We start from the raw sequence: 24,250 nt of genomic DNA on the forward strand, positions 1-24,250 counted from the left end.
CCAGAGTTGAGCAAGTCTGATCCCCTGCAGAGTTAGTAATTAATTAGCTCTATGCACACTGCTTGCCTTTGGGGAAACATTCCATTTTAACAACAAATGAAAATTATCTCACCCCCGCCAACAGATACATCCTTAAAAGTGTAGCAGTTTCAGAGTGAACACCTCAGTAATTCTGACACAGTACTGTGTAGTTGTGACAACATGGACAGACCTTGAAAATATTGTACTAGGTGAAACAAGTCAGCCAGAAAATGCTAACGACCATATGATTTCACCCATATGTGGGATATAAAACTAAAGCTTGTGGACACACACAGCAATGTGATGGTTGTCAGAAGGATGGGAGTGGTAGGGTGCAGGGTGGAGAGTGCCTAATATATGGGGATAGAAGATGATTTGACTTTAGGTGGGATGTAAACAGTGCAATATACAGATTTAGTATTGTAGAAATGTACATTTGAAATCTAGATGATCCTATTAACCAATGTCATCCGATGCATTTAATAAAATTACTTAAAAACTAAAAAATCACAAAATTTGGAGTGAAATGGCTGGAATTTGGGTATTAACCCTGGATTTTACTGGCTGTCTGACCTTGAGTAAATTGTTTTACTTTGCTGTGTCTTAGTTTTACATATAAAAATTGAATGTTGGGACTTCCACCAAGATGGAGGCATAGGTGGAAACACTGTGCCTTCTCCCACAACCAAGTTTGAATACAACAAAGGTTTGGAGAACACAGACACAGCAAAAAAAACCCCAGAAAATTGAATTATACGGAAGTCCGACAACCACTAACCATTCAACAGGGACGGTAAGAGGGGCGGAGCCAGCAGCAGAGCAGGGTCAGGCAGGAAATATCCTCAGACATAGGCACAAAGGTGGCCTGGACCCAGTCTGGGTGTGGGGCAGACTGTCCGCGGTTGCACATTCGCGCACAGTGAGATGGACCACGCAGGCCCCGGGGGCGAGGGCTGACGGCGGTGGCACACTCGCATGCAGTGGGACGAAACGCATGGGCCCACTGATGGTGGCAGCTGCCGCACCTGTGGGGGCCGCGGCAGGAGACGGCAGATGGGACGCCATTGCTCCTCTTTGACCCTGCCCCCACATACAGCGTCACAACCCAGCAACTGAGTTGCCCTGCTCTGGTGAAGACCTAGGGCTCTGATCCTGCTACGTAACAGGCACGAACAGCACAAAAGATGGCGCAAGAAGAACTCAAAGTCCCAGAGCCGATAACTCTTAGCGACCGAGAAATTGCCAGCCTCTCAGAAGCACAATTCAAGACACTGTTTATCAGGATGCTAACAGAACTGGTGGATTATAGTCACAAATTAGAGGAACATATGAAGGCTAAACTAATTGAAATGAAGGGAGATGCACAGGAAACCAATAGTGATGGAAAGGAAACTGGGACTCAAATCAATGGAATGGACCAGAAGGAAGAACAAAACATCCCACCAGAAAGGAATGAAGAAATGAGAATTCAAAAAAATGAGGAGAGGCTTAGGAACCTCCAGGACATCTTTAAACGTTCCAACATCCGGATTATAGGGGTACCAGAAGGGGGAAAGAAACAGCCACGAGTGGAAAACTTATTTGAACAAATAATAAAGGAGAACTTCCCCAGTCTGGCAAAGGAAATAGACTTCCAGGAAATCCAGGAAGCTCAGAGAGTCCCAAAGAAGTTGGACCCAAGAAGGAACACACCAAGGCACATCATAATTACATTAGCCAAGATTAAAATGAAGGAGAGAATCCTAGAAGCAGCAAGAGATAAGGGGACAGTCACCTACAAAGGAGTACCCATCAGACTGTCAGCGGATTTCTCAAAAGAGACCTTACAGGCAAGAAGGGGCTGGAAAGAAGTATTCCAAGTCATGAAATCCAAAGACCTACAGCCAAGATTGCTTTATCCAGCAAAACTTTCATTTAGAATGAAAGGACAGATAAAGTGCTTCTCAGATAAGGTCAAGTTCAAGGAGTTCACCATCACCAAGCCCTTATTATATGAAATGTTAAAGGGACTTATCTAAGAAAAAGAAGATGAAAAATATGAACAGTGAAAGGACAGCAAACTCACAGTTATTAACAACCACACCTAAAACAAAAGCAAACCAAGAGGACAGCTAGATCAGGAGCAGAACCATTGAAGTGGAGATCACATGGAGGGTTAGCAACAGGGGAGTGGGAGGAGGAGAAGTGGGGAGAAGGTACAGAAAATAGCATAGACGGTAGGTAGAAAATAGATAGGGGGAGGGCAAGAATAGTGGGGGAAATATAGAATCTAAAGAACTTGAGACACGTGGTTATAAACTAAGGGGGGGAGAGTGGTGGGGGGAGGGAGTGTGTGGGTGGAGGGGAATGAAGGGGGGGAATAGAACAACTGTAATGGTATAATCAATAAAATATATTTTAAAAAATTGAATGTCACTGGAATTTCCTTACACAGGATGATCAAGTGTGAGAGTGACTTTTAAAAATTTTGTCTGCAGCACAAATCCCTGTTTCACTCCTTGGAGGTCACTGGCTGTGACCTCCAAGTCTTAGGGCTTTTGCTTTTTCCAGTCTGAAAATGGTTTCTCTTCTGCACTTAGATAAGTGGAGGCATGGCTAAATGAGCTGGGAGAAACATTTTCTATGAGAGCACTGGAAACCCTTTAATTGCCCAAATTAATTTTACATTTCCTGAATTACTGAAAGATTGGAAAAGACAGAAACTAGACAGAAATTTTAGCCAGAGCAGAATTTGGTTAACCACTAGAAGTTTCTCCATGCAATGAGAAATGAACAAAGGAGAGTATTAGACAAATTGTTGACATGCACATATTTCTCTCATGCTACCCAAGAGGATGAGAGAAACATCACAGCCATTAGGTTAGCTACTTAAAAGAAAAAGAAGTGTTGGTGAGAATGTGGAGAAAGCGGAATGCTGTGCACTAGCTGTAGGTGTAAGATGGCAGAGCTGCTATGGAAATAGTATGGCAACTCTTTAAAAAGTTCAACACGGAATTTTGTATGATCCATAAATCCCTCTTCTGAGTATATACCCAAAATAATCAAAAACAGGGTCAAACAGATGTTTGTATACCAACTTCATAGCAGCATTAGTCTCAATAGCTGAAAGGTGAAAGCAACCCACATGTTTATAAACAAGTGAATAGATATATAAAATGTGGTGCATACATATAGTGAAATATTACTCAGCCCTAAAAAGGAGGAAATTCTGACATAAGCTCCAACATGGATATTAAGGACCTTGTGCTTAGTAAAATGTGCCAGTCACAAAAAGACAAACACTGTGTGATTCCACCTATGAGGTACCTAGAGTGGTCAAATTCAGAGACACAAAGTGGTGGTTGCTAGGGGCTGGGGAAAGCAGGAACTGGGGGTTGACTGTTTAATGGATACAGGGTTTCAGTCTAGGAAGATGAAAAAGTTCTGGAGATGATGGTGGTTGCACAATAATATGAAATTTTTAAATCCTCACCTGAGGACATGCTCATTGGTTTTAGAAAGAGGGGAAGGGATGGAAACAGAAACATAGATGCAAGACAGAAGCATCTATTGGTTACCTCTTCTTGCTCTGACCCAGGGCTGAACCAGAACCTACCGACGTGACCCAACCAGAAACTGAACCCGTTTCCTTTTGGTTTCATGGATGACCCTCCAACCAACGGAGCCACACTGACCAGGGTAATGTGAATGTACTTCATGCCAATGAACTGCATACATATAAAATGTTTCAGATGGTAAATTAAATTATATATATATATACATATGTCATTATAAAAATATATATTTTACCACAATTGAAAATTTTAAAAAAATGAGAATATTTCTAAAAGTTTTTACCTTAGGTAATTTATAAGGGATTTGCCCACTTGAAATATTTGTTTCATTAATGAAATTCAGCTGTGTATGAGGAAGATTAGACTCAAACTGAGGAGGAAAAGAGAATAAAATTTGGTAAACGCAGTTCTTGGCAGTGAAAAAATATGGGAGAAAAATGACTTTAGGATGGAGCAATGGGAATTCCGAAACTCCTATACCTGGTGCTTAGGGGCAGAGCTGTATGACATTCTGCTTCCCTAGTACAGCAAGTGCACAGCACAGCGAGTGTGCGCTTTGACAGACTGTGTATTCGTAGCTCATGGTTTGCGGAGGTGCAAAAAGCCCTCCTGAGACATTTTTATTTTTCAGTCCTCATCTGAGATTAGCCGCTGTTTTTAAAGAGGGAGGGTGGGGGAGGGAGAGACTTCTCTGTGAGAGAGAAGCAGGGATGGGTGGCCTCCCGCACACACCCAGACCGGGCGAACCCGAAACCTCAGTGGGCGCTCTCCCAGGAAGCGAACCCACCAGCCTTCGGTCCCAGGGCGGTGCTCCGACCCACTGGGCCAGGCGAGCCACATCTCTGAGCCACTTCTTTTTGACAAACCTTGAATTTGGTATTGGGTGGAATATTCGTGAAGGACTACCTTTGTGGAAGATCTTTAGTGGGAAAAAATGTAGAACTAGAGAGAAATTAATAGCTGCTCATAATTAGGCAGAGGGAGGGGAGGAAAAGCAACTAGCTCTTCGGAGGGGCTACTTGGTACCAGGTACTACATACAGTGTTCACGTAACCGTCCCTAAGGGATCCAGGATCGTCCCAGTGTTCTCGGTGGTCCCTACGGTAGATTTCGTATTGCCATCCGTATGTGGGGCGCCCCCGAGATCCTTCCGCCCAGCAGGGCCGGAGCCAGGGCTGGAACCCCGGGCAAGAGCCCGGGTCTGCCGCAGCCCGGGGTGCGCCGTTTCACCCCAGTGGGCTTCGGGACACGAGTCTCCGCGGCCAACCCTCCGACGACCCCTTCCGGACTCGGGCGCGCTGCCCGCAGGCACAGCCGGGAAGGCTTCCTGGAGCTGGTGTGTCTCCCATGAGTCTTAGGCCCACTGGCGGTTCCCGAACAGCAGTTTTCATGGTCCTGAACACTCACAGGGCAACATTTAGCCTTCCCGAGGAAAAGAGCTGCACAAACACAGGGATCCTGGCTTTGCCCCGGCGCTCCGCCGGGCTCGGGTGCGGGTGCAGGGAAGGCTGAGTGCCCACCAGTCCTCGGAAGAAAGGCGGGGCCGGCCCCGGGTGCGCGGGCGGGGCCAAGCGCTCCTCCTCCTGCTGCTACAGCCGAGCGAGAATCGCGTCTTCCCCGCGAATTTCCCCCCCAAGTGCCTTCTGCCCTGCAAGGTGTGACCTCTACCTCTGGCTAATTTATTTATGTCCTAGCTGCAGGATTTCGGAATGCAGGGGTAGGGGCGGGGGGACTGGAGGCGAGGCGGGCAGGCAGAAAGCCCTGTGCCGGGCCCAGCGCCCCTTTCAGCGGTCCTGGAGGGCGGTGCTATGCTCTGTGTCCGTGGACTGCATTGGATCATCGGCGGAGTAAGATTGAAGTTGCAGCTACGGAGTTTTGAAGGCTAGCAACGAAGGCAGGGCCCCATGGGGACAGAAAAGCTAGGGAAGAATGTGTTTGAAAATAAGCCTTGACTGTTAAGGAGCCTGGCACCGTACTGAGCAGTACGAGGTAGATTTTTTTTCTTTTTTGAGATCATGGAAAACTCAGCGATTAGTGAAGTCATATTCTCTTCTGCTGGGATTTTCAGCCACAGGGCAGTCATGTGCCAGTGTCTGGCATTTATAATTAGTGAGACGTGAAATGTTAAGTCAAACCACTTTAACATAAACCTCCTTTACCTGCTCTTCATACAACGTACCAAGTTATCCTATTTGTGGTCAGATTTTACTTGGTTACTAATTGAATATTCACTTGTTTTTTTGTGAAAACCATCTACACCTTGAAAGTTAGGCTACAAACGTACACTAGGAAGGGTGTAGATTTTTGTTTTCACCAGTAGAGTGACTCACATTTATTAAGTTAGTACATAAATAGTACTTGAAGAGCATTTTAAAGTTTTCAGCTTTTTTACATCAATTATTTTATTTCATTTTTGTAACAACGCTATTATTTTCAGTAAATAGCTGAAGAAATTCTGGCTCCACGAGTCCATTTGCTGCCTAGCTAAAGACACATGGCTAATGAGTAGCGAATACACAACGCAGGTCTAGGGCTTCTGATTACGTGGTACCACAGTACTGCAGGGGCCACAGTGTTCTACCAAGATCACTCACTGAGTAGCAGAAGCTGAAGAACAGGAGGCAAGAAAATCAAAATTTGCCCAATCACCTACAAAGACAATGATGAAATAAATCAGATTTGAACTAAACATACAGACTTCTATGCCTAAAGTCACTCCAGCTAACATACAATAAAGCCCCAGGAAAAGGACAAAACATTCACTGGTGACCATTTTCTCCCTCCCTCCCATAGCCTGTGGGGGCGACTTTTCTCACAAGTCCCCCCAGTTGCCAGGGATGAGAGTGAGCACGACCAAGATATGATGTGATCTGTTTAGGGAGGAGAAGTGGCCATTTTCCCAGAGAGAGAAGGCCCTGGGCTGGTGGCCAGTTTCTCAGGGGAGACAAAGGCCAGCAGTGGCCAGTTTCTCTGAGGAGAAAAAGGCCCTGAGCCCCTCCTCCAGGGCCTTTTATTGGGTTGTAATACACAGGAATACAGGGCGGCAAGGATCAAACAGTAGATAACATTTCAAAGAAATCTGAGGGCTTACTATGAGTCAGAGTCTGTCAGGAACAGAGTTTTATGGTTTCCTGCTCCAACCCTTAACATATGAATGAAAGCACTCTTAGCAGAGCTGATTTCACGGGTTTATTAAGAAGTCTTTGTGATGCCAGATTTTCCCCCAGGACACACTCTAGCAAGGCAAGGAGCTGCACCTCTCCAAACAGGTATTTGGACTTAAAGGGATTAGAGCCAGGAAGCACTTCTCCCAGAGAATATGGGGACTCGGGCTATGTCAAAGTTGGGGGGTGAGAGTCCATTGTTCCCTGTTGCAGCCCCCCAAGTCCTTCCATGATGGCCTCCCAAGTGATCAAGTCTGGCTTAGGTTGCCCCCCACTGTGAGGGGTCTTACCCGTCATTGACTTCCAGACAAGTTTGGGGGGGCAGAGAGAGGAAACTGAGGCAGCGTTTGCTACCAGAGACCAGCTTTGTCTCCTGTGGCTGGCACTCCAAAGGTTGTCCCTCCCCCTTAGCCACAGGGGGTCGAGATACAATTCCTTGAACCAGGCAGAGCGGTCTACAACAATAGCCCAGTCTTCAGCCCCCTCCAGGGCACACACAGATCCTCTGCTACTCTTTACAAGGAATAAAATAGGAGTCATCACTCTTTCTGTTATAACCATCAGTTATAAGGTACTCTGGGCTGAGTGTTAGAAAGCAATTAGGTGTGAGTTTGGCTAATGAAGGTCATGTCTATAAATTCCAGGCGCTTGGATAGAAATTCTCTTTTCTGCAGCATGATGTAGAAGCGGCTTCGGTGATGTTAGCAGAACAAGATGGCAGGGCTGGTGGGCTGGTACGTCTTTCACAGTTAGGATCTAGTCTGCCTGTAACCAACTAACCTTGGGGAGAGCAGCACCCTTCCTCTTATATGGCCAGACAAGCAATCTCAGTGCCCATCTGGGAGTCTGGAAGAGTCTATGAGCCCCCCAAAAGAGGCCCCTGGCTGGAGTCAGTCTGTTTTTAGAAATGTATGGTATGACGGTATCATGGAAAGGCTTCATCTTGAAGAGGTGTTTATGATTAACAAAGGCATAGTTGTGTAAATAAATAAAAATGTTCAGTGTGTAGGAATAAAATGTAACTGTGAATATCCCTAGAATAACTCAAGTCATTTTGGTTTGAAATGATACAGATTTGAAAAGTAACTTGCATTCTTCCTTTACATATAGCAGACTTATTTCCATGATCTTTGAAGTAAGTTTTACTTCGGGACTTATGATTTGAAAAGAGATAAGTAAGCTACAAAGTAAGTGCTCAGGAGAAAGTCACATTTACTTCCACAAAAGAAGTGTGTAAGGCTGTATTTTACTGTTTCTCCTGCCTGGAACAATTTTTATTTTTCCACTCCCTTCCTTTTTGCAAACAGATTTAGGATTCTTGTGCCTTCCTTTTCTAGGGTCCTCGGTGAGAGGTGGCATGGTGCAGCAGAGAGAACTCAGGACTCAAAAACTTAAAAAACCTTAAATTTGAGTCCTGGTTGTACAGCTTATTAGCTTTGTGACTACAGCATTTAACCCCCATGATCACTTTTCTGCTCAGTAAAATAGGTGTTACTGTCTGTCCTAATGCACAGGTTGGTTGTGGAGACCTTGAGAGACAATGGTGATTAAGTGTTCTGTAAACTCTAAGACACTGTATAGGAATTTATTTTGAGTTTGTACTTAAAAGTGTATGTAAAAGTGGTGTTATATTAATTATTTATGCTATCCTAATGGCATAATGTTCCAGAGTGTCTCCATTTAACATTAGAACTTCTTTGGGGCTATGATTTGGAATCAAACTACAGCTCACCACTAAATATCAAACACAAATCTTGTCCCTCCCTGCTCGCTTCCACCTCTCCACATTCTTCCTAAATGTCCTGCCACTTTGCTTTGAGAGTTCGTCCAGCTCTCACATCTGCCCCTGTTCCTCTTTGGAGGTTCACCTGGGAACCTCTTTAATTTCAGCCTTCTTGTCAGTAGGACTCCATCTCGCTGCTTTTGGAGTTCTCACCATACTGGAGCAAAGTTGTGTGGGGTCGGGCAGGCCATGTGCAGAGAATACCACTGCTGGGCGGCGGTATGGAGTTTCAGACCTCTCCATTCTGAAATTAGAATGTGTTTTCTAATAAAAACGAATTTTAATTCTGTTAATGCAACAATATGAGATGCTATGAACCATTGTTCATTTGGGAAATTGCTTTATGAATTATAAGGACTGACTTAACAAACAAACATTTAGAGCTAAACCTAGTTATTATTCAGGACAGACTTTTCCTGTCCCAAATGTGAAAACATTCCTTAAAAGTTAATTTGTACTGCCCTGGCTGGTGTAGCTCAGTGGATTGAATGCGGGCCTGCGAATCACATGATCGCAGTTCGATTCCCAGTCAGAGCACATGCCTGGGTTGCGGGCCAGTTCCCAGCAGGGGACTTACGAGAGGCAACCATACATTGATATTTCTCTCCTTCTCTCCTTCCCTTACCCTCTAAAGATAAATAAATAAAATCTTTTAAAAAAGTGAATTTGTACAAATATGTTGATGTAGTGAGTTGTGACTGGGTTGTGAGGTTGCTGGAGGATTGTGTTGTTGGGGTGCATGCAAAGGGAAGGCATCTGGTCCAGGTTCTACCATTTACCAGCTGGGACACTGAATGACGCCTTCAGCTCTTTGTGTCTCGGTTTCTGCACCTAGAAAATAAAGGTGGTGATAACACCACTCCATGCACAGGGTTGCTATCATAAATGCTTCATAAGTTTTACAAAGAGATTGCTTTACTGACTTTTAGTACAATACTGAAACAACTTTCTGTTTTGTTGACTAGGCAATGACTGGCTTCTGAGAGAGGCCTCTTCAAAGTGTGTTCATTGATGGTAGAGAGTCAATGAGTACTGAAGGTCAAAAATTACCACAGATACTTCATGTAGAGTTGAAGAGTTGATAAATTATGGTATATAATACAATGGAATATTATTCAGCCATAAAATACCAGTACATGCTACAGTGTGGATGACCTTTGAAAACAGTATGCTAAGTGAAAGGAGCAAGTCACAAAATGTCATGTGTTCTACAGTTTTATTTACATGGAATATCCTGAATAGGTAAACTCGTAGAGACAGAAAGCAGGTTGGTGGTGGCTGGGGCGTGGGGAGAGGGGAAAATCAGGAGCAACAGTGTAACGGACATAGGGTTTTCTGTTGGGATGAAAAAAATGTTTTAGAATTAGAAAGAGATGGTAGTTGTGTAATATTGTGAATGTACTAAATTATATAACTTAATTGTTTACTTTAAAATGGTTTATTTTATGTGCATTTTCCCCAAGCTATAAAGAAATAATATAAAAAACACACCTGAATAGGCTGACTGTCTAGGGATCCTTCCTGACTCTTTATATAGTCTTGGTCATTTGGTGAGCTTTGTATAGAAAGTCTCCTCTACTTCTTACATTTTTTTCTGCCTTCGTAGCCTTAACACCTTGGGTTTTCTATACCTCCATGACCACTCAAGTTCTGGTTGAGTCACTTCTTTTATTCAGTCACCGACTCATCGTTCACTTGGTGTCAAGGAGAATGACAATGATTATGTGATGCAAAACATCACACTCGCCCTGATATGTAACTTTGGCAAACAACTTAACCTCTCTGGTCTTCAGGAGACATCAATAAAATATTTCTTAGGACTCTTAAGTTTTAAAGTTCTAGATTCAAGAAATGAGAAGTGCCATTAATAGCTTTCCTTTAAATATTCTGCCAGCTAACTTTTCTGATTCTTTTATTTTGAATTCACTTATCAAACCTACCTAGACAGAAAAAAAAATAAATTACATTTTGAATTAGCCTCTTTTTTTAAAATTGGAACTCAATAATGAGACAATTCATCTCTCTATGTCTGAGGAAAAATTTCTCTGACCATGGAAAACTTGTCTTCATAGTTTTAAAGATAACAGTACCCAAAGCATAAATTGATACACTTTTTAAGATTTGAAAATCATCAAAAATGATTTTTATCTTTAATTATAAAATGTAACAGAAAATAGACACTGCAATAACCTAGTAGCCCATAAAACATTATCTTCAAGGGTCATTTAGCATTTCTGTGATAAATTGCTTGTTTTAGAAACTCATGTGACCGAAGAATATGATCCTGGCTGTGGCCATGCAGACGAATACTCTTGTGGGAGAGACAAAGGCATCGAGTGGCTCAAGAGACACAGAGTCTGTATCAGAGGACATTTCGAAGAGAGCTGTTTCCGTTTAGTCTTCCTTTCCTGCCATCAGGGTAATAATGCTGTATGTCTCAGAGAAAGTTCTATTTTCGAAGTTCTCTTATCATTAGTTAATAAATACTCATCAATAAATTTTCCTCCATGTCTTGGAAGTTAGAGGAAAAAGAGAGAGAATCATTTTTTAATTTTATAAGTATTATTTTCCTTGAGTCTTCTTCTCTAATACTTCCAATGGAAACATAAAATATGTATTTACTCATTTCTTCCATATAGAGTATCTGAAATTTGCACCAGAGATTAAGGACCTTGAGTAACTGCCCAACCATAGTAGCAGAAGAGATGTCTGTATTCCATTCCCATGCTCTATACAATTTAGTGTCTCCTGAGGACAGTTAAGTGGAAGGATACCTGGGGGCCCAGAGTCTGTATATTATGGAGTAAAGCTGGGAGGAGGTGGGGTCAGTCCTGAGTATTTCCAATGGACTTCATGATTCTACTTTCCAGATTCAAAAAGTAATGCTTTTGGAATTTTTTTTGTATTATCCACGCTTCTTCTCTTCTATATCACCTTAGTTACGTTTAGACTTGGTTCTGAATTTCTACGTTTCTGCCATGTGAATTGTCCCATGGATACTTAAAGCAGCTCCTACACTGTTGTTAGCTACAGGTGGGTTTTGGGGAAGACATTTGAGTTACAGCATCGGCTCTGTCCTGCTGATTTTCTGCTGCTTTGTCTGTAGCAGTGTTATCTAATACATAATGTAGGCCATGAATGAGAGCTACATATGTATTATTAAATTTTATGGTAACCACTTTAAACATAAAAATAAGCAAGTCTAATTATTTTGATTATATAGTTTACTTAGGCCAGTATATCAGAAATATCACTTTAACATTTAAAAATATCGAAACTATTCAGATACTTTACATTTTTAAGCAAACCAAAAAATTTTAATGTGTATTTTACACTTACAACACATCTCACTTTGGACTAGTCACATTTCAAGTATCCATCACCACATTTGGTGTGCTTGGTGATCATTGTATTAGTGCAGGTTTATAGTTAGGAATAGATGATATTTTTTAAAAATCTTAAAATTAAAAAGCATTTGAAATATTTATCATAAAGTCAAATTGATGTAAATTAGTTTTTATAGCTTTCTTTTAAGGCTTTCTTTTTATCAAGTAAATTATCTGTGTATTTATTTTACATTTTAAAATTTATTTTTAAGTATAATTGACATACAATATTATATTAACTTTAGGTGTACAACATACTGGTAATTCAGTATTCAATATACCTTATAAAGTAGTGACCACAATAAATCTAGTATCCATCTGTCACTGTATCAAGTTTTGACAATATTATTGACTGTATTTTCTATACCGGATGTTCTTTTTTAAATAATTTTAAAAATTGTTGTTCAGGTGTAAAGGACACATGGACAAACCAAAGTGAGTAGGTTTGATGGGGGGAAGGTGAGGGGAAGTGAGGTGGAGAGACATGGTTGGGGGAAAATGAAGACAATTATCTCCTGTTCTTTCAGGAGTGGATGGAAGTTTTTACCAGAAGGGAAAGGGCTAATGTATGTTTTCTCAACTGCACAATTCACTATGGTGGTGACCCTTTGTACTAAAATTAACCATAGCATTAGTAAGTGAGTTATGACCTGTTCCTCATCTTTTTGCTCTGTGTTTTGCCATGACTTCAGATCTACTTAAGAATGAAGAAATGACATTGATTTCCTACAGTGGTTGAGAAATGGCCATGTAGATTTGTGGTTGCACTTTAGTAGTGGCACTTTAAGTGGGTTTCACAGAGTTTTTGGTGCCATCATCCTCTCAAATAATGTTTTGTGCTTATTTTTTATGTGGTTGTGTTTTCATGAAAGAAACATATCCGTCTTATAGCTGTAGTATCCTACTTCAGCTCACCTGAAGGTGTGCTAATGAGCAGTAACCGGGACCAAAGAAGAGAGGTGGCAGCAAGCTGGCAAATTACCCCCCAAAGGCTTGGCACCCCATTCTCGGGCAAAAACCATACTTGTTTGAGAAAATATCACAAATATTTGGTCTATCTGTCATTTCATCAACTGGAACTTTGGTCATTGGCACTTGCTCATATCTACAGAGTAATGATAATGTTGTTAATTATTTACCCCTGAACGTCAACCATGAGCAAATCTGCGAGAAGCACAAGAAGGAAGTGCTGTTCTCACTGCCGCCGAGGAGCGTCGCCTGGTGGTGGAGAGGAGGATAGCACGCAGAGCACTCATCAAGGTTCTAAAGCATGGGGCCGGGGTCTGGGGGAGCCGGTATCAGCAGGTGCTCAGGTGGCCTTGAGGTGCTGGCAAAATAAGGTGAAAAATATTTGCCAAGGCGTTGTTCCCAATGAGGTTCACTAGATGCCAATGACAATTAAGATGAATATGGAGTTTCTCTTCCTGAGGATCCCCTAATTTACTGTGAGATGTGGGTACAAACATGTGCCTGAAATGTCTTGTGAGATATGTTGAATGAAAAAAACATAACTACAGAAAGGAAGAGGAAAGAGCGACTAAAACCCCCAGTTCAAGTTGGGGCCAGATTCTCAGAGTCAATGATGGTGTGGCTGGTTTTCAAAAAAGGAGCTCACTGGTAGGAAAAGGAGAAGAAAGGGGCAAGAGCGAAGCCCCGGAGAAAGTTGTATCTGAGCAAGCTGCATTCTCCCTAAATTATCTGATTGTTCTTGATTCAGATTCTGCCTATGTTACATTCTCTATAGTTCATGGATGTTTAAAAAATATTAGAAGTTATGAAGAAAAGATCATTTAATTTTCAATATTTGTTAAAAAGTTGCACATAAAGACTTTTAATTTAGTTGCTATAGTAGAGAGATGCCATGGCATGGTGATGAAGAGCTGCCTCTGGAAGCCAGACTATCTAGGCTGAAATCCTCACTCTGCCACTTAAAGCTCTGTGATATTTAGCCCTTTGAACTTCAGCCTCCTGGTCTGTAACAAAGAAACAATAATAGCATCTACCCCAAAGGTCATTATTTGCAAAAGCGGAAGTAAGATTTGGGGAGGGCATAAAATAGTGCCAAGTTCATGATAACTATTCAAGTGAAGGCAATACATAAACTTTCAGTGGCTAGTAATGACAAACCGCTTTCTGTGCTACCATGTAATCTGAGCATTTTTTAAGGAAGTGAATTTGCTTGTGTAGCTGGTCTGAAAAGTCTGTGACATGAAAGCCAATTGCAGTAGACATCTTTTAGCAGGGTTGTGCACATTTTATATTTTATTTTAGTGTGTAATTAAAATATTTTTGTTGTAAATGTCTAAATTATCCACTTTAAATAATCTGCATATGAAATATTGAGAAACACAAGTCTCTTTTAAGAGAATATGTGTGTATCAATATTGGATTTATGTGAAAATAGCACTATTGTAAGTAAATTCAGAATATTGTTATATTCCAAGGAATGATTGTTTCACATTTATGTAAAATTGCTTATTTAAAAATTTCAAAAAGGCATAAAAATAAAGAGAAGAGTGTAGTGACCCCTCATAAACTTTCATTTAAAGTTTAATTATTATTATTTTTTGTTAAAGTATTTTAAAGAAAATCTCAGAAATCATAGTTAATCTGGATGGTCTGTGTCTCTAGGTTAGTTTGAGGGGGTTTTGGGGGGTTCAAAGTGTGAGGCATAGGTAAGCCCTGTATAGGCCAGCTGTTACGTTGTTGCCTAATTCATCTTAAATAGAAAATGTTTGCTTACAAAGTTAGACTACACTTATTCTCTAGTTAAGTTTTATTTTATTTTTTTTAAAAATTATTTTTATTTATTTATCTTTAGAGGGGAAGGGAAGGAGAGAAATATCAATGTATGGTTGCCTCTTGTGAGTCCCCTGCTGGGAAATGGCCTGCAATCCAGGCATTTGCCCTGGCTGGGAATCTAACCGTGATCTTGTGGTTTGCAGGCCCGAGCTCAATCCACTAAGCTACACCAGCCAGGCTCTAGTAAGTTTTAATGTCAGTTTTATGTATTGTGGGTGCTGAGTGAGGCACGGAGGCACAGAAATGAATGGGGACATGCTCCTGGGCTCAGAAATGAGGCTGGGTTTCTGTCCTTTGACAGAGAAAACTCAACCGGTGTGATGCGTGGACCGTGGACTGTCAACCCATGAAGTGTTAAGGAAGGAGCATGGTTCCCTCCAGGGAACGCATCAAAATGCAGCACTTCAGGGTGCTGTTTATGGCTTTTCTTTAGTGTCAGGATATACCAAACCACTGAGAATGCTGGTAATTTTATGGCCCAATCAGAAAGGTGCCTACACCCTATTTCTACCACATGTATGTAGAAGAGAGAGGAGATTCTGGGGTCTGCCCTGCATCCCAACACCCTTTGCTTTAGGGACATACTGACTAATGTTATGTTGTTTTTCTGTGAGCAGAAAAGCATTGGGCAGCACTTGAGAAGTGGATAATATACCCCAGGAAGTAGCTTTCTAAAGAAAGCACAGGTACAAAAACCATTTTTCTCAATTAGGTCTTTGCTTTAGATATGCCTTATTCCTCCTACTTTGGAATAAATTTTTGAAGGCAATGAGTTTATAGGGAAGAAAAGAGGAACCCTGTTTTCCCCTTCAGGAATGAGTGTGTTAGCGAGAAAGCATGTTTCCACACCAAAGGCAGATCAAGGGTGGGTGAACAGAAGATTGTGAGGTAGGAAGGGCTGAAAAATGGAAAGGTCTGTGGCTGAATTCCTCTTCTCCACTTCCTGGCTATTTTAACTTGAGTAAGTCACTAAACTAGTTTGAAATCGGTTTTCTTATCTATAAAATGGGCTTAACAATGCTTTTTTAGTATAGTCTATAATGAAGGTAAAATACAAAATGACAATTTTCAAACTTTCTAGACTGTAGCCCTCTTACAGGGTCTAGCACAAATAATATCCCTTTTTATTACAAAATATTTGATTTCAAAACCATAAGTATGTAATTCTGTAACATAATAATATCACACTCAAGCACACCATATGACACTTAGGTAAAATGTTCAAATTAAAACTATAAATTGTTATACCTATATCATTACCCTACTGACCACACTCAAGGAGGTGTCATTTCTGCCAGGCCCTTTCCCTGTGGGAAAGGAGTACCATTACTGCTGCCCTTTGGGGGAGAAAACCATGTGAACTCTCTGAGAGAACAAGTCATTATGAGGGTGCTGTGTGAATCAGATGGTCAACTAAGATGTTTGCAACTCACAGTGAAGAATGGTTCAATGCCACTTATTTCCAGACTAAAGAATGATGTGAAAAATCAAATACTGTAATTAAAAATATGGTGTAATTTTTTTCAGTCTCTATTAATGTAATAGAGAAAATAAAATTGACCTTACAGACTCTGAGTTAGGCTAGATCCATTCAATGGCAGCGTTAATGAGGAGAGCCTCTCCTTTCATGTGAAATAGGGTATTATGATGAAAACTTCACTCTTAGACATAGGTGTGATTTGGATAGACTACTGGCTCTTCTCAGTAGAAGTGCCCTCTGAGGTCAGAGGGCAGTGTACTTGTGATTGCACAGCAATTACGACAGAAATGCCTGAGAGAAAGAAAGGGGAGATTAGGCTATTTGACCCTAACACAACCGGAAGTTAGACAACTTGAGTAAGGTATGACAGGAAGGCAGATTCTAGAACCAGAAGCATGTTTGAAAAACATAAATATAAATGCAATAGCAAATACCATGTAGTGCCTTAAAATATCGCTGGGGAATGACTTTCGTTGTTAGGATTTTGGGTGTTCAATCCATGACATGTTACAGTACATGACAATGTAAGATTATATTGATGCCAGCTCCCCTTTATGTTCAAGATATTCATGGCTGATTAGTAGCTGAACCAAGTATATCGCAATATGGTAAGCTGAGCACTTCTGGAATCTCCAATAAAAGCCAATCAGTTAGCCCTGACCGGGTGGGTCAGCTTGTCGACGAGTCATCTGTACACCGAGAGGTTGCGGGGTCAATCCTCAGTCAGGGCACGTACCTGGGCTGCACATTCGGTCCCTGGTTGGGGAGCATATAGGAGGCAGCCGATTGATATTTCTCTTTCTCTTCTCTCTCTCTCTCTCTTTCATCAATAAACATATCCTCAGCTGGGGATTTTTTTAAAAAGCAATGAATCAGACGATGAGTTGGAAGGTGAACAACGATTAAATAAGAGGAGTGGTGAAATTTAGAGTAAAAATTTGCTTGTATAATGCTATGTAACATGCATTTACTTTAAGCATTATGTGTACTATGCAAACTACATAATTAAAAAAACTTGAGCATATTAATAACATCACATATACACCATAAACGTTACTGCTTATATTTAGTATCATTTACTTTTGTAACACACAATATTTTGTGAGCATCTATTTTTGCAAAGCACAGTGCTGGGTGTATAGGAAGGAATTGTCTCCATTTGCCAATGATGGAGTGAGCTCAAGTGACATAAAAACAGAATAGTAACCAGGGGTCTGTAATTTCTAAGGCATTAGGGGCAAGACCCGCTTAAGATGAATGGAAAGAGGAAGGATCTGAACAGTTTTCTTGTGTGTCTCTTTTCTGGCAGTGTGATTGTCAAGGATTTCAAGTTTTAAGCGTTGAAGTTATCCAGGGGGTTAGAGATATGAATAGGTTATAGCTGTTTCCTCCTGTGTCTCTTGGACTTGAACATTCTTCCTAGATCTCATTGGCAGATGTGGGACCTGCCCTTAAGACATGGTCTTTGGACTTTCTCAATAGAATACAACCCCCACAAGGGCAGCACCAGGTCTATCTTGGTCAAAGCATATCTCCAGTCCCTCACTTTGTGTCTGAACTGAACCACAGTGGAATTCAGTAAATTAAAAAACCTCATCTTTGTTGGAAAATGGTTTTCCCTAAAGTGGAAAAATTCCTTTGAAGCTTAAATACATAGCATAAAACTCTGAGGCTATTAGTTTAAGTCTGACAAAGGCTTGGAAATGAATGCTTCAGAAATACTACATTTCTTCCCACAAACAGTGCATTGCACATCACAGCAGCACCCACACACACGTGTCTGCACTCTTGCGTACACACATGGGCTCACCTCACCCACTCTTTCACTTTCTGGTCTTTGTGATCTAGTTTAGAAAAGGAAATTAGGAAAAGTGACATGAACTGGAAGTTGTATACTGCAGGCTTTGGGCCTTGACGATGTGTCATGACAGAAATGCTCTCTCCTGAGACTCCTGGTAACCCTTCTAGGGGCAGGGGGCAAGGCTCAAGTTCTCTTTTTGCAGTGCTTCCCTTCCTTGGACATCGTTTAATTTCTCTCCATCATCATTTTCTGAAATGTATCTCATTTGGGAATAAAAATGTTTTTTAGCATAGCTGGGAGCTTTTAGTGGAAATATGAGAGCAGGTGTCTGACACATGTAATACCTTCCGTATGTTTCTGTGTGTTGTGCAATTGCTGATGTGTCCCCAAGATTTGTAATGCCAGTTGTGCTGAGAAGAAGAAACACTCCCCAAGAGAAGATTTCTTAGAAATCTACACTCCTTTCAAGGTACTTCAAGCTACTCTTAGACAATATAGTCATCCCCACCAGAGGCAGAATTCTGCCAACACAGCTCCTTTGTTGCCTATCATTTTGCTCCAAACCAGAGTCAATCTGGACAGCATCTTACACTTAGAGGACCTAGAAATGGAGCACCCAGTTCCTGTGTTCAGCTGCAGATCACAGTCAATTTTCTTGACTTCTTTGAACCTGTTTCTTCAGTCACTTGATGGGGGTGAAAAGTAGTTTCTGTTCACTTGAAAACTCTGAAATAAGCTATGAAAATTATTTAGATAATGGTGGAAATTATGAAACATTCAGTGCCCTTTATAAGTATTTTTTACATATGTAAATGATTAGGACAGATGATTCCTTTTCTTTCTTGTTTGACCCTGACCTAATTAAATCATTTGATGGCTCAAAATTTCCTCAGATGCAAACCACATACTCCAGCAGAATATAAAATTTCATTTTGGAGTGAGAAGAGTAAGCAGTGATGTGATCTGACCTTCTAAATGAAAACATGGGTTTGGTATCAGTAGCTGTAAAGTTACTAGCAATGTTTTATTGTATAGTTACTCTAAAAGTATGTTTTCCCTTCTCTTATTTTATTTTTTCTACCCTGTTTGAACCATGGCATAACAGTTCTGAATCTATGGAGTATACTATATGCTCTCTTTCTGGACCATATTCCATAACTTGAACTGTTTATCAAACCCTGCTTTTATTCTAATCATCTTTTTTTTGCTTTGCATACAAGCTGCCTATTTTCACCACACCCATAATTGTGCTGACAGAGTTTTATGTATTTATTTTTGACATAGTTTTTCCATTTGTGGTGTGGGCTTGCTACTGTAGTATGGCAGATAAAACACATCCTTAAAGACTTAGTACTTGGGGCAAACCCAGGGTGCATTTCCAGATTTGTGATTCTTTAGAGTAGGAGAGAACCCAGAGGTCTTGGGAGCCAGTGCTCAGCTTTCTAGAGCTAACATGCCTGCGCATGACATAGACCTAATGATTCATCAGGAGAGCAAATGCCTTTGGAAACACTGATAATTCTTTACTATAAATAACTGGGGCCATTGGAAACAAATAAAATTAAACTTTTTTTTGTTTCTCTGAACAAATAATGTTCTTTAAATTGGAAAGCATTATCCCACTGAGGTTAGTATTTTTGCAAATCAGACATCTGTACATAATAGGCAGTTTTGCTGGATGTTAAAACTTTTGCAAGTATACAGTAGAGTTATTGGAAATGGAGTTTTTCTTTTTTTGTATCCTTGCTTACCAGGCCTACCACGCTGAGCACTCTTTACCCCTCACTGCATACCTTCCCTGCTCCTTAATGTAGCCTAAGCACTTATTGCAAACATGTCCTCATCAGACCAGGCTTTTGTTCTGGTCTGATCTCAACTTATCTCCAAATGCTTAGTTTGGCAGCTTAAATCCATTGTTTGTAGTTCTTAGACTTTGTGCTGGGCCTTGGTCTCCATGGAGGTTGTGCGTTCATCTGATCAGTAGATGAGGACCCAAGGGTGGCTGAGAATGGCAGCAAGTCTGAGCTTGGCCGTGGAGGCAGGAGCTCTTCCAGTTGGCACTTGTTAATACAGGGATCGTGCCATTCATCACAGCATCACAGTGACAAGATGTGACCAAAGGGTTCCTTTGTCACAGAGAAAAAGGAGAATGTTCTGATCACATTGTCTGCATTAGGAAATACTGTCATCCACCAGTACTAGTGAGATGCACAGGACTTTCCTCAATAAATACCAGACCACTTGTCTAAAACTTGCCATTTCAGGATCCCAGGCCACTCAGAATTCCTCAGTTACTGTCTAATCCTCTTCCCCACTGACCTTTGTGGCCTTTCCTAGGGTGCACCCACCTTCCTCTTTCGAGCAAGCACACTATTATCCTTCTACTTATATGCTAGTTCATTCAAGCTATCATATAAATAATTTATGAGTAAATCATTTACTTCTGGACTTACCTTTCTTTCTCTTGTTTGGTTTGATCACCAAGCTTTCAGGTAATACTCTCTTCTTTGCTTCTGGAAACTTCTTTCATAACACATCTGACAACATCGTACTATTATACTCCTTTGGGTAGATATAGTAAAGTCTGTTTTTCCATCAATCAAGCAAACTGCAGATAGTCCTTCGAGGTGTGGGTGTATAAATACAGTTTTAGAATAGTGACTTAGCTCCTGATTCATAAGGAGTAGGTGTAGAAGACTCGCATGGGATGATGAGCAGAGTCTTTAGCAGGGTTTAGAAGACCTGAATTTTATACCTACCTCTGCTAGTAGCTATTGTTATGTGACAGAACAAGTTACAGCCTTTATAAAAACTTAGCTGCAAACTACTGGGTTGAATTATTTAATACCGAAGTCTTTTACAGATGTTGTCTATGTGAGCTAGACCAATTTACATGGACTGGGGGCAATGCGTTGTAATTTACTGTAAAATATATTAGATCGGATCTACTATTTATCAACTGAAGTGATTTGGGGACACCTGAGAGATTAGTTCAGTTGAAAACATTGCACATGTTTGTAGCTGGTAAGTGAAGAAAGACAGAGAATACCCAGAGGAAACATCACGAGCTAGTATTTAAAATATTCTGCTTCATACTGCCAACATGACTTTCTGAGAAAATACTCTTGCTGCAGCATTTAACTGGCATGGGCTAGGTTTTTTATTAAAGAGATTTTACTCTTCTCACAGAAACCGATTAACTCATTTTTTTTCTTCCAGGGGTAGCTAAATATAAGGTTGGCTGTCAGCCAGTTTGCTATGTACTAAAGGATAATAGCTTACTGTCTGTAAAAAGCCTTATTTTAAAGTGTTTCTACTCAATTCTGATGGTACTTATGCAGAAGATATTTATAAGGCTGTGAAGAAAGATAACAGTTGGATGTTAGCTTCACAGAGTTGCCCAGATGACTTTATTTTTTCATTCAACAACTCTTTGTGTCTATAGATAACCAAACATTGACTCCCCTTTTACTATTTGCTAAAAAAATTTACTGTTGTTGGAAAGCTTGCTGGGTGGTTTCAAGTAGCTCAAAGAAATATTAGATGTATTGTGAAACTATGGAAAATAATATTAAAATATATTTAGTCAAATTTGGTACTTCAAATTCATAGGCGGCAATATCTTGGTATTAGGAGGCAACAATATTTTCATTTATTTAGGTTTCTTTTCTGTAAATCATGACCTCCATACTCAAGAGGAAAAGGCATTTTCAACAACTTCAATGAGAGAATTATTTTTCCATCTTATAAAGCTCATTCAAACTAGTATATAAATGATTTATAAATAAATGAAACAATGTGAGGGTTACATTTTTTGAATTGTACAAGGTTGTAAAAAACAAAACTTGGTTTAAGATAAATATTTGTTGAACTGAGTTATTGAATACTTCTAAATGATCTTGGATAAAAATTCAGATATAAAATATTTTTAATGTCTCTAAGCTTTCTAGAAGATGGTTTTGAAACTTGAATGAGCATAGGTTTCACCTAATTTAGGTTTCACCTAATTAGGTTTCACCCAATTTCAAGCACTTGATAACTTTAATTGAGAATATGTGTGCTACAATCTTGGTACCAGAAAGAGTGGCAAGTAGTTAAGCATCATAGCACTAAGAAAACAATGAAGAGCTGTGTGACAAAACTATGGTGTTTTGAATCTAGTTAATATTTACTCATGCCTGAACAGTGCTACATGTTACAGCTATGATAATAAAGAAGAAATGCATTCCCTGCCTTCAAAGAATTTACAATTCAGTAGAAGGATCTGGGCAAGAAAACTGAATATTATAAGGTGGTGTTATCCTCCAGACAAGTAGGGGTATTTGGGGATTCATGGAGTCTAATCAGGAAGGGTAAGAAAGACTCTCTGGGAGGAGGGAAGTCTAGGCTGAGCCTTGAATGATGAGTAAGTAGGTGGTTCAGGTGATCAGTGGCTATGGGAAGAGATGGTTAAAGCAGAGGAATCACTATGTGTGAAGGCCTTTAGAAGCCAAAGAAAAATTTGTGACTGCAGGAAAAAGTGTAAGGGTGGGAGTCCTTACTTTAGCTGCTTGTCATCATCATAGAAAGATGTGTGGCTTTGCGCTAGCTGTCATAGATAAATTGCTCATCAGTGGTTCCCTACTGGTAAAAAATATCTTCATTTTTAAATTTTTGTACTCATTATCTTATTTAATTCTCACATTAAAACTGTGAAATAGATCACATTCTGGTTTTAGAGATGAGGACTTTGCCAATATTACTTAGTAAGTAATGATCTAATAGAACTGAGTCTGCAAGTAGTTTCCTCTCCCCCTCCTCCCTCATCAGCTTCTCCATCTCTGTGTCTGCAATAAAGGCCATCATGAGCCTCTACCATGGGTCAGATGCTACCAGACACTCTGCAAACACATTGTCTCTTCATCCTCAGAACCTTCAGGATCATCTGTAGAGAAAGGAATTCATGCTCCTTTCACTCCATCCTGTCTCTCTCTCTTTTTTTTTCATGAAGAACAGGGTCCACTCCTCTCCTGCCTTCTGTCACAGTTTGAAAAGTTGCTTTTTGAGAGAAAGGGAAATTATTTGACAGCAATTCCTTTTTTATGAAGATTATTGAGATATATTATCTTCTGGATACTGTGCATTGTATAGCTGACCAGGTTTTCCTTTTCAGTTGACTGCCAGCCAGTTTAGAGCTAAATTAGTCTCCCCTGTCCCCATGTTTCCTCGAAACGCATAGGTCTTTATTAAATGTATTTTAATATCAGCTCCATTCCTGTCTCTATTTTATTATATAATTCTTATTTGTCTTCTGCCTTTCTTCTCTTTTACATTTAGTTTATCTTATCATTTCTAGAATGAAGCAGTATAAAAATAATTAAGAGTTTTGCTTTGTTGTTTTCTGATGCTAGGTTGTGAATATGCACCAATCCGTCCACATGCTTTCAATCACTTCCCTAGGACCCCAGCCCTTGCCTCTGAGTTGGCAGCCCAGGGTCTAGAGTTTTGAGAAATCTGAGGACAAAGTTTTAGCTTATAGTGCTCCCTATATCTTTGCCAGTGACGTTAGTCTAATCAGCTTGGTGATTCTTTCCTGTTGAGCTCACTGTTCATTCACTCTTTAGCTTTGTCTTGTCTGCATAAATTACAACAGTTTTTTTTTTAAAAAGAACTTTAAAATTTATTTTTAACTACACTTTACATTCAATATTATTGTGTGTTAGTTTGAGGTATACAGTGTAGTAAGACAATCATATACTTTACAATGTGTTCCCACTGATATTTCCAGTATCCACCTGGCACCACACATAGTTATTACAATATTATTCACTATATTCCCTATGCTTTACTTTACATCTCTGTGACTGTTTTGTAACTACCACTTAGTATTTCGTAATCCCTTCACCTTTTCCACTCAGTCCCCCAAGTCCTTGTTCCTCTGGCCTCTACCAGTTCACTTGGTCTATTAGGCTGTTTCAATTTTCTTTTCATTCGTATTGTTCTTTAGATTCCGTATATAAGTGAAATTATGTGGTATTTGTCTTTCTGTCTGACTCATTTCCCTCAGCATTATGCCCTATTCATGCTATTGCAAATGGTTAAGATTTTGTCCTTTTTACGGTTTAGCAATAATCCATTGCATATATTTACCACTACTTTCTTATCCACTTGGGCACTTGGGTTGCCCAAATGGATAACCATTACTGATGGGCACTTGGATTGCTTCCAAATCTTGGCTATTGTAAATAATGTTGTAATGGACACAGTGTACCTATGTCCT

Source organism: Sturnira hondurensis, unplaced genomic scaffold (genome assembly GCF_014824575.4).
Source record: "Sturnira hondurensis isolate 20B ecotype Veracruz unplaced genomic scaffold, ASM1482457v3 Scaffold0020184, whole genome shotgun sequence".
NCBI lineage: Eukaryota > Metazoa > Chordata > Mammalia > Chiroptera > Phyllostomidae > Sturnira > Sturnira hondurensis.